At 35.7% G+C, this 9,591-nt stretch overlaps 1 pseudogene; it reads left to right on the top strand.

The window, feature by feature from the left end:
- The first annotated feature begins 6,268 nt into the window (after nt 1–6,268).
- On the top strand, nt 6,269–9,181 carry LOC114633906 (annotated as a pseudogene).
- Nucleotides 9,182–9,591: the final 410 nt, after the last annotated feature.

Below are 9,591 nucleotides of genomic sequence, written 5' to 3'. Positions count from 1 at the left end.
ATTAATTTAAAATAAATAGACTCCCTTTTTTTTAAATCCTTTATCTGTGTGGGGTTTTTATTGGGTATTATACGTATTTACCTTTCAATGTTGTCTCCTTTCTCATTCTCCCCCCAAATCCCTTATCCCCTACCCCTTCCTCCTAATTTTTGTGATGGTGTGCTCCAAACATCCTCCCAGTCCCATCTCCCTGCTCTCCCTGCTATGTAACTTAATAATTGGATACTTGATCATTTGTTTTATTATGTAATCGATAAAATGGTGATGTGTATTAATGTTAGTTCAACTATATATTTATACTGTCTGGGAAAGTGTGGTTATAGTTATGTGGGAGACATAGTTTGTCAATGTCCACCAGCTTGTTAAAACTTAGTGCGAGAGCTTCAGCATCTAAATAAATGATGAAACACATTCGTCACTGAGGTCACTTTGCTTAAAATTAATTTGTAGAAAATAATGGATTCAGTTACTATCATTTCAATTTATGGACAAATTTGTTAAGGTTACCAAGTGGTTTTTATTAAAAATTGGTCTTTAAAGCTCTAGATAATTGTGAATCAATTGAATGTTGGATACCGAGGGAAAACAATTTGTAACAGAGGACCTTGATTTTTTTAATTCAGTTCCATGAGTCACTTGTAGCTCTGTGCAGTTGTTTTCAGTCCAGTTTTCTCATTTTTTAGTTCATTACATGCCTGTATATATTTTGAAATTAATTTAAGCCTGAGTATTTGGCACATGATGGCTTAATAAATTTTAACTTTGAATAATCTGAAATGTTTCATTTTCCTAGTTCATGCTCATATTAAATGAACGAGATTTTTTGAAAATTGGAAAGAAAATGATATTCCATCTTACATGTTAAGGTTTTACATGCCAGTCTAGCACTTAAAAAGTGTTGATTGATAGGTCCTTGCTTTTTAATTAAATGATACACTACTACCACATAGCCCATAAATAAACATGTGCTTATTGGGAGAAAGATGCTGTCATGATTACTGAAAATTTTGACTTTATTGAGATTGTGTATATATGGTGCTAAAAGTCCCTTAGCATTATAAATTTACCTGTATAGTAAAAAAAAAAATTATGATTGATAAAAACTTTCCAAACAATAAAATTTCATATGGCTGCACATGTGTCATCAGAAGTGGGCTGTGGTATATGGAAAACAAAGCATTAAATAATAAGAATTTAGATAGTTTAAATTTATGCTTTGAAGATTTACAGAAAATAAGGTACTAGATATTAAACAATAACTGATCATAAAAATTTATTAACCTGCTCCTGCATATATGCCACTAGCTTTGAGTGACTGCCCCACTGAATATACCCTTTCAGAGTTGTAATACTTGGATGATTCCTGTTGTGCCAAATACCAATAATTTACCAATTTTACCAATTATTTACCAATAATTTCTATTCATGATTGCTTTACTGAATAAATCTTTTTAGAGTTGAAATACTTGGATGAATTTTATGCTTTACTGTGCCAAATTACATTATCTGTCTTATACATGATTGCTTCACTTAATACATATTTTTTAGAGTTGTAATACTTTTTTTTTAAAGTATAGAAACCCTTGTTTGAGAGCTGTAAAATACACTCAGATTCAGACTACCTCTGAGTTTTTTTTTTTTTCTGTCACTGCAGAATCCTTACCCACCTAGCCTTTGAGGACCCTCATCCCAGGCACCCCCATACCCAGCTGGAGTGGTCTGTGGCAATACTGGAAAAAAGAAGCTGTCTTTATAGAATTGAAAAGTATGTGACCAAATCAAGGTGATAGAAGTTAAGCAAACATAGTTGGAATGTCAATTTAAATTCATTGGGTCACTTTGTTAAACAAATCATGTGTCAGAAGTATGAAGCATTCAGGATCAAACAAATGTATTCTTTTCACTTAGTATAGAAATAAGAGTTAAAAATATCTCTCTGGGTTCCCTGAGGGACAAGCCTGACTGCATAGGGGTTGATGTCAAAAGTATCCCCTCTCCAGGAAAAAGATATCGGGATGGATATGGCTCTCATAGCTCACTAGACAACGACAGGGGGACTGGAGCTGGAGCCATTACAAGGTCCCCTTCAAGTACTGGAGGTCAGGCCTCTATCCCCGCCTTCGCAAGATTAGAATTGCCACAGCTCTTCTATACTTAGAGAAGGGAGGAGATGTCAGGAGCAGCTCTGCTTACACACTGAAGGCCTAAAATCAGCCATAGGCCTAAAATCAGCAATAGGCCTGTCATACATGTATACTAACACCAAGTCTTGGGTCTCTGTGTAAAAACATTGAACCAGATGGCTATAAACTATTGTAAACAGGCAGCTTTTGTGGAAATTTACAAGCCTGAGTAGTCATAGACCTTGTAAATAGGTAGCCTTGGCAGACAATACCAACTTGGATAAGGACAAGTGAGTCATAGGCAGAGTCATAGTGACCTGTGCCCTAAACCTTCACCCAGCTGATACCCGGTTCTGAAAGATATCTGTACTCCCCCTGAACACCCACACTCCAGTGTCATCCCCTCCCCCACATCCTGCCTTTCCGTGTTTATAACCCCTGTGTGAATGAATTACGATTTGAGAAAAAATAAATAAATTATTTTTTTTAAAAAAAGAAAAGAAACAAGAGTTAAAAGCAAATCAGCCATCACAGAAAATAAGTCATCCTATTAATAATTTTCCTCAGTACCTTCTGTGTATTCTTGTTCCTAAAATTGTGGGTTTTGTGATTTATCATTACAGGAACCACAGAATATATGATTGAAGAAACTGCAATCTTTCTGTATAAATCAATTATTACTGAGTTGATGTATATACTCCAATCTTTCATATAGAACAGATAAACATATGAAAAATAAGGCATACATGTGAGAAATATATCAGAAAACAATTTTAGGAAGAGCACCACAAGCAAAACTAGAAGTTGGAATTATTGCAAGGAATTCTATCAAGGAAGGTGTCAGAACCAACCAGTCTGAGGAACTGAACAAGTTCAAAAGATAGAAATGGGTGTTTTACAGGCTGTTCAGAAGGACAACCAAAACACTAACATATTATGTAAAAAGCTGTTAGCAACCTTAGTACACAGAAGTAGCAATATCATACTATTATTTTAGCTGGGATTCATAATGACTGTGTACCTTACAAGGTGCAAATGTCCACATAGTGATCCCAGGCTATGACTCTAAGGAAAAGAACTTCTAAACTTGTACAAATGACACAAAAGCAGATCTTGCTGAGGCAGCCTGTGGAAACAATGCTATTCTCAGTTTGTATTCTCTGCAATATCTTTAGGACAGAATTGCTGCATAAATAAATGTCATTAAAAGATAGATGAGAGACAAAGTCCTACATAGGGATGATCAAGTGAAAGCCAGAGCTAAAGGCCAAGAATATTAAAATATTTCCCAACACTGTGATTAATTATACTCACAGAAAGAAGCAGAAAATGATGTGCTGAAGCTCTGGATCATTTGTCAGCACTGGTAAAATGTATTCATAAATATTGGTTTCGAAACTTTGGGTACACACTGGTTTGCATACTTGAGGCCACAACTAGGATTAAATATCTATTTTATTCTACCATGGTTTCAGAAAATCACTGATGCCAAGAAGTGCATGGCAGAAAAAAATTTCCTCCAAGGAGACCCAGTAGAGGAGAAATGACTTTTAAAAAAATTTATTAAATTATTTTATTTATTTATATTCAAAAAGTTAATCACTTCCTGGTCCCTGGTCCCCATGTCCCCTCCTCTCCACCTCTGAGAGAGTGCTCCTCAACTGGCCCACCAACTCTCAGCTCACCCCCACCATCATCACTCTTTCCTGGGGCATAGATTTTCCACAGGTTTGAAAGCATCTTCTCCTACTGAGGCCATACAAGGCTGTCCTATGCTATGCTGATGCTGGGGCCAGGAACCAGCTCATGTATGTTCCTTTGTTTTTGGCTTAATCTCTGGGAGCTCTGAGGGGTCAGGGTTACTTAACACTGTTCTCCCTATGAAGGTGCAATCCCCATTCAGCTACTCCAGTCCTTCCTCTAACTCTTCCATATTTGTCCCGACCTCAATGCAATGATTGGCTGTAAGTATCTGCATTTGTCTCAGTCAATTGCTAGTAGAACCACTCCAAGGACAGGCATGCCAGGATCCTGTCTGCATGTACAATATGCCCTCAGTAATAGTGTCACGATTTGGTTTGTGCACATGGAATGGATCCCAAGTTGGGCTGGCCTTTCTTTAAGTCTCTGTGTCATTTTCGTCCCTACAGTTTTAGACAGGAACAATTCTGGGTTAAATTTTTGGAGAAGGGTGAATGGCTGATTGCCTCAACTGATGTCTATGTTTATCTACTGGAGGTTCTATCTACTTCTTGTTCCATCTCTCCACTGTTGGGCATTTTGGCTAATGTCATCCCCATTGAATCCTGGTAGTCCCAGGTCTCTGGGACTTTCTACAGGTTTTCTTCCACTTAACGCCCCCTGGTCAATATTTAGATTTATTCTCCTGGTCTTCCGGGTGTCCCTTATGTCTCCCCCTTTACCTTCATCCTGCCTTTTCTTTTCACCTTCCCCCTCCACTCTCCTATCAAGTTTCCTTTTTCTCTCTCCCTCCTGTGATTAATTTGTTCCTCACAAATGTTGTACAAAAGTGGGTTTCAGGTATCCTCACTTGGGCCTCCTGTTTAGTTAAACTTCCTATGTCTGTGAATGGTCTGAGCTATGAGACAGATGACTTAAGCTATAAAAGGAATTATGCATTAAGTAGATACTGGCCAAAAAAGATATAACTTGCATGTCAATAAGACCTTCAGGGTTGGAGATGTCTGAATGATGCTTAGATGATGACAACACTCTAAGACAAAACAGTTTTTCGTGTTTCCCATGAGAGACACCATTCTGACTTTACCACAGTTGCCCATAGTCTTCAACTTGTGATTATGTATTTAAAACAGTGGAACTTTTGAGAATTTTAGACTTATGTAGTTAATTGGATATTAGTACCAGACCTCTGAAGGCTGTATCACCTCCTTATACTCTATTTTCTCTGCATTGTTCTTTACCTTGTAAGAAGTAGAGAGGGAGGATCAAATGATCATGAGAAAGGAAAGGACAAGTAAGGAAATGCAGAAAGGAATGGGTAAAACTAAGAAGAACTTGAGGTATCATATGGAAACCTAGTAGAATAGAAACATTTTATTATCTACACATATATGAAAAAATCTAAGTGGAATCACCACACAAGAGGAAAGACAAAACATTAACCAGATCCCTCTCACCAAAACCGAAACCTCTAGTGCTAAATAGTGCTTACATGTAATCAAGCTGTTAGTCAAAAGATTCTTGTGATAACAACCAAATAATCCAGGCTATTAAAATGCTGTATATTTTATTGTTGTAATTATGATTTGTAGGTACAATACAATTATAACACCTATAAAATAACATCTGAAACCTAATTAGATGAGATATCAATGTGTAATACCTCTGATTCTGTTAGTTTAGTTTTTAAATTACCACTTCAGACAGTCTTGATGTTACAGACCTATAATCATAGCTGCTTGTTATAATGAAACATTAGGGTTTTCTATTGAAAACAAACTAAGCTAGTCTTGCTTTAGGCATATTGTGGGAAACTTTATGTGCATTCTATGGTAAAATTTATGAAGTAGACTTCTGTGTGATCCCAATTTAAATTACTAGTACCAGAACAGACACACAACTAAGTTCTAAATTTAATTCATAGTCTTTTTAAGTAAAGAAAACTATTGTATACAATAGTTAGAAAATAAAGAAAGGACTGTTGTAGTGGGTACTGTTCTTGTATCAGTTGCCTGCCTGTGGATTCCACTCACTTAACTGGTCCTCCTTGCAATATGAGAGCATGCACCTAGTCCCAGAGTAACTTCATGTGCTTGGGTGGGGTGATAAACAGGGGGTACCTCCCCTTTCTCAGAGGAGAAGGGGAGAGGAAAATAGAAAGAGTAGCTGTGCCATCTCCTTGGGAGGAGATGGATGAAGATTTTGGGATGTAATGTGAATAAAGAAAAAAAATTATAGAAAAAATACAAATCTCCAAAATTCAAATAAAATAAGAAAAAATGATATATCAAATCATTTACTCATTTTCATCATGCATTTAATATTATAGGTGGTGTTCCACAATTGAAATGGATAGGTAGGCTCACTCACATATTGCAGATTATGGGGGCACTTTTATAATATACATTGTGAATGGGGGTAAGCATGTAGTGGTTAATACTAGCATGGCACATGTAGGCTGGTAATGGCATTTTTAAGATTCTGTACAAGCTAGAGGTTCTTTACCTTTTATATGTTATATTTTAGCCTGTATCCAATTATATTTTTATTAATATGTTCTATCTATGTGTACACAATTGTACATATCCAAGTTTGCATATTCTAGTTTAATGCTCTAGCCCAGATGGTTTGAAAGTGTAGAAGATTCACTTATCAGACAATAGCTAGACTCAGACTTTAAACTATTTTGGCAGTAAATGCCAAGATGAGAAAAGAATCTGAAAAATGTGAGAGGTGGAAGGGGAGGGAGACACATCAGAAATGTTAGAAATGTAGCTCAGAACAAGACTAAACTGTACAATGATTGATTCTCTTTCTCCATATGAGAAAGCCTACTTTTAGAGATGAGTTATAAGGCTGATTAGTTTGGTTTGGTTTAAGGGTGTTAGTCACATGCCTTCTTGCTCTCTGAATAATAATCAGCTTTGAATAAACAAAAAGCCAAAGGAAAGCTGTCAAGTAAAATGAAAAGCAAAATCTAAAATTACAATTATAAACAATCTCCTAAATTAAAGACATTGTCTTCTGCTACATCAAAATTAATTGCAAATAATTGTGAAAAAAACAGTGTTTCACAAATTCAGTGCATGTGGTCATAGTTCTTGAATACTGTTTTACTATCAGCAGTGATCACAAGAAACAGTCAAGAAATATACAGCAGGAAAAGAGCAAAAATTATGATTCCGTTCAAAGAGATGATGCACAGGGAAGACAATATTGTTTGATTTTTTAAATGATAATTGAAAACTTGGTCATGTACAATTGTGTACATGAATAGCACATAGTAATAAAATATAATTGGATACAGGCTAAAAGATATCATTGAAAAGATAAAGAACCTCAAGCTTGTACAGAATCTTAAAAAGGATGTGTGAAGGTTAAAAGAGCAGTATAATAATTTATGTATGTAATACTAGGAAGTGTGGGAAGAAGCTCAACTGGTCCCCAGTGCCAGAGAGTCAAATGTTCAAAACACTCTGTTATTATTTGTACTGGTCTTTAAGGATATGAACTCACGGATTTAGACTAATAGTCATGTACTTGGTTCAATGAGACACTTTAATCATCAAATCACCTGAGATTAAGAGATAAAGGATTCAGATAGTAACCTACTCAACAGCATTTCAAAAATCTTGAGACAACTTGGACACAGTTCAGAGGTAATATATCTTTAACCAGGGACCTCTTCTTTACTGCTGTCTGTTTACATTTCTAAAGGAGATTTCTTCCATTTGCAAAATGTGGGTGGGATATTTACATCATTCTGGAGGACAGAAAAAAATAAAGACTTTATTACTAATTTTTAGAAATGAAGGAGGGATTACTATATTATAAACATGGTGAATCAGAAGGGAATGCTTACAGAAATTGGAAAATTTTCCACATAATTGTACTCCCATTATCAACTTAGTACAGAATTCATTTCATCACCATGAACTTTTCTACTAAAACTCAATCTGGATCATCCTTTAATTCTGATTCTTCTGTAATGGTAGGTGCCATTTCATTAAAAGCAAAAAAAAAAACTTTTTTTCACAAATACAATGATGTTTAATATTTATTCAAGTATATGTAATCATTCTTGTACTGATGGTAGAAGTAAGTTCACTATGGGTATTAAATACTAGATAGCCATAGATAGCTACATAGTACAAACTAGATGATATTGCTTTCAAACTAATTTCCTCACATTTGATTCCTAAAACAGAAATAGAAGAGTATGTTAAACACTAAAGCATATATAATATTCTTTTCTAACAAATCTCATTATATTTGCATTTCCTATATTTCAATAACTTTTTGTCCCATTTCCTTAAGTCTCACATGTAACACGGAAGTTAAAAAGAAATCACTTGTTTTGGATATTTTTTTACATGAACTCACAGATGATACAGAGCTGCAACCATTCATCTTTGGGTATTTTCTATGCATTTACTTGATCACTATCTTTGGCAATCATCTTTTAATGTTGACCATCAATTGTGACTCCCACCTCCACACACCCATGTACTTCTTTCTTTGTCATCTATGTTTTAATGACATGTGTTTCATCAGCATCACAGTCCCAAAGATGTTGGTGAATATACAAACACAGGATCAGAGAATCACTTTTGCTGGCTGCCTCAGCCAGGGCTGCTTTGTTGCAGTTTGTACCATCTTTGAGTGTTTTCTCCTTGGAGTAATGGCCTATGACCGCTATATAGCCATTTGATATCCTCTAAGATACACTGTCCTCATGAATCCTTGCTCCTGTGTTATTCTGGTTCTTATCTCCTTAGTTATTAGTATTGCAAATGGTCTGCTGCATAGTCTGTTGGTACTACACTTGTCCTTCTGTATAGATCTGGAAATCCTCCACTTCTTCTGTGAAATTGCACAAATCATCAAGCTTGCCTGTTCTGACAGCCTCATCAATAACATCTTGATACTTATTATAGCTTTTGTTTTTGCTGGTGTTCCTCTATTTGGAATAATTTTCTCTTATGTTCACATTGCTTCTATAGTTTTGAAAATGTCATCATCTGAAGGGAAGTACAAAGCCTTTTGCACTTGTGAGTCTCATTTGTCAGTTCTTTCCTTGTTCTATGGGACTGGTTTGGGTGTATATATTACTTCAAAAGTAATTGATTCAGTTAAGGAGATTGTTGTGGCTTCAGTCATGCATTCCATAGTTCCTTCAATGTTGAATCCCTTTGTCTATAGTTTGAAGAACAGGTTTGTGAAGGAGGCCTTGAAGAAAGTTATTGGTAGGTTTCTCTTCTGTGATGAATGATGAACCTGGGACTTGTGTGTCTAGAATAAGTCCAAATTACAGGATAGCTGCTAGGCCAAAATGCCTATTATTTCTTCTAATGTAATTACTCAGTGAACTTAATTTTTTTTTCATTTGCCTTTTTCAACTTACTATGTTGAAACTGGGCATAGAATTTCCTTTGTAATATAATTCTACTTTATTTTATTTTTTTTGGTGTTTTGCCTCTATGTATGTAAGCATATAATGACTGTGCATAATTCCCATATGAGCCAGAGGTGGGGGTCAGATACTCTGGACCCACAGCTGCAAATGTTTGATAACCATCAAGTAGGAGGTAGGGATTGAATCCCAGTCCTCTAGTGGAGCAGCTACTGATTTAACCACTGAAAAATTTTCTAGCCCACTGTAGTTCTACTTTTATTAACATGTATATGTGTATTTTTGTGCATTTGTGTTTCCTATAAACGCACATGAGTAACTATTGAGGCTAGAAGTCTGTTTTAGGTCCTCTTG

Source organism: Grammomys surdaster, unplaced genomic scaffold, assembly GCF_004785775.1.
Source record: "Grammomys surdaster isolate TR1022 unplaced genomic scaffold, NIH_TR_1.0 796, whole genome shotgun sequence".
Taxonomy (NCBI): domain Eukaryota; kingdom Metazoa; phylum Chordata; class Mammalia; order Rodentia; family Muridae; genus Grammomys; species Grammomys surdaster.
Note: the sequence above shows the minus strand (reverse complement) of the source record. Positions and strands in the feature narration are given on the sequence as shown.